The sequence below is a fragment of the Urocitellus parryii genome, chromosome 11, assembly GCF_045843805.1.
Source record: "Urocitellus parryii isolate mUroPar1 chromosome 11, mUroPar1.hap1, whole genome shotgun sequence".
NCBI classification, from domain to species: Eukaryota; Metazoa; Chordata; class Mammalia; order Rodentia; family Sciuridae; genus Urocitellus; species Urocitellus parryii.
The window spans coordinates 35,870,882-35,873,043 of NC_135541.1; positions in this window are offsets into that span (position 1 = coordinate 35,870,882).

Consider the following 2,162-nt stretch of genomic DNA (forward strand, 5'->3'; position numbering starts at 1 on the left):
TTAAAACTGAGAGCTGAAATGTTAGTAAGAATTAGAAAGGGGAAAAGGGAGATCCTAGGCAGAAAAGTAGCTTAGGCAAAAGTTCTAAGGAAGGAAGATGCTCAATATGATGGAGTCAGTGCTACATGGAACCAAGTAATAAGCAGAAGGGCCGGAGAAGAAGGCAGGGGCAAGTTCATGCGAAGCCTTGTGTTTTAAGTAAGAAATGACAGTGATATGACTCAGTGTGATAAAACCAGTCCTCTGTCCATGTGGGAAGAAGACCTTTCTTACAGCCTCAAATCTGCACATTTTAAGAAAGAAACACAGCCTTTAGTATTCTAATTCTGAAATTCAACTGCAACTATTCATTTGTGTTTTATCTGACAACCCTCATACAGGGTTGGCAACCATGGAGTACTGTGAACTAGATGACCTAAAGGAAACTTTCAACGAAACAAAGATTCTTCTTATTTGTCTTGGTCCTTTCAATGAGCAAAAACTCTTCTCAGGCCAGGTGCAGTGGCATCTGTAATCCCAGTAGCTCAGGAGGCTGAGGCAGGAGGATTGCGAGTTCAAATCCAACCTCAGCAATAGCGAGGTACTAAGCAACTCAGTGAGACTTGATTCTAAATAAAATACAAAATAGAGCTGGGGATGTGGCTCAGTAGTCGAGTGTCCCTGAGTTCAATCCCTGGTACCAAAAAAAAAAAAAAAAAAAAAGAAAAAGAAAGAAAGAAAAGATATGTAAAACTCTTCTCAAGATTACAATAAGAGTTGAGAACAATAATTAACAAGACAATTAATGCAACAAATGGCCATACCCACTTTCAACCTGGGTAATCTCGGGATAGACTTAACCTGTTGAGCTTCCATTCCTTCAGATAGCCAATGAAATGACCAAAATTTGATCTAAGTGTCAAATACTGTGCTAGACTCTTCCATCCATGTGACCTTTCCAGACATGTGAGCTAGGAAAATCAGATAAAATAATGCACAAGACAAAATTTTGCATGTGGAAATGGGATGTGATACATATGACATAGTGTTCTCTTTACTGTAGAAATGATGTTCTTATTTGTTATTCTTTGCTGTTAAGGTTTGGATACGGTTTGATTGTGTCCCTCAAGGGGTCATGTGTTGGGAGCTTGGTCCTCAGTGTGGCAGTTAAGATAGTGGGACTTTTAAGAGATGAGGCCTAGTAAGAGGTGTTTAGGTCATTGGGGGTCACTGCCATTGGAAGGTAGTTTTCATGGGATTCCTGGGTTAGTTCTTGTGAAAGCGTGGTTGTTAAAAAAAAAAAAATCTGGTCATTCCCCAGTCTCTTTTGGCTTCTTGTTTTGTAATGTGATCTCTTGCTCCTACATACTCTCCCACTGTTGTGGTGTCATTTCATGGGATGATGCAGCTAAAGGAGCCTCTCCAGAGCTAGTGCCATGCTCTTTCAAAGTTCATCTTCAAAACTGAGTTAAGTTCCTTCTTTTCTTTATAAGTACCTAGCCTTAGGTATTTCATTATAGTAATGAAAAATGGACTAACATACTGACCCTTAGAGGGAAAGAAGCTTCTTTAGTTCAATAGATGAAAAACAATGTTTAGTTTAGAGCAGTGGTTCTTTCTGAGGCTCAAACTAAGGTCTCATGCATGCTAGGCAATCACTTTACTGTTGAGCTACATCCCCAGTCCAGAGCAATGGTCCTTAACTTAGGGTGATTTTGTTACCAAAGGACATTTGGCCCTGTCTGGAGACATTTTCGGTTGTGACAACTGGGGAATGGATACTACTGACATCTAGTGGGCCGAAGATAATGCTAAACATCCTAAAATGCACAGGACTGCTTCCTACAACAACAAAGAACCAGCTGGCTCAAAATGGCAATAGGTTGAGAAATCCTGGTCTAGAGTATCACAAAGCAGGATACACATCCCAGCTTCTCTGCTTAGTATGTGGGTGACTCATGGGCAAAGTACTTTATCTCTCTGGGCCTCACTGTCCTCTTCTTGGACATGAGGATAACAGTAGTGCCTAACTGATAGGTCTGTAGTGATGATAAATGACAATACACTCAACATGGTGCCAGGTACATAGTAAATATTTAATAATTGATACATCTTGTGATTATTTAGTTATCACTATCCCCAACTAAAAGATGAGGAAATAGTGACTCAGAAGGGGAGCGGAC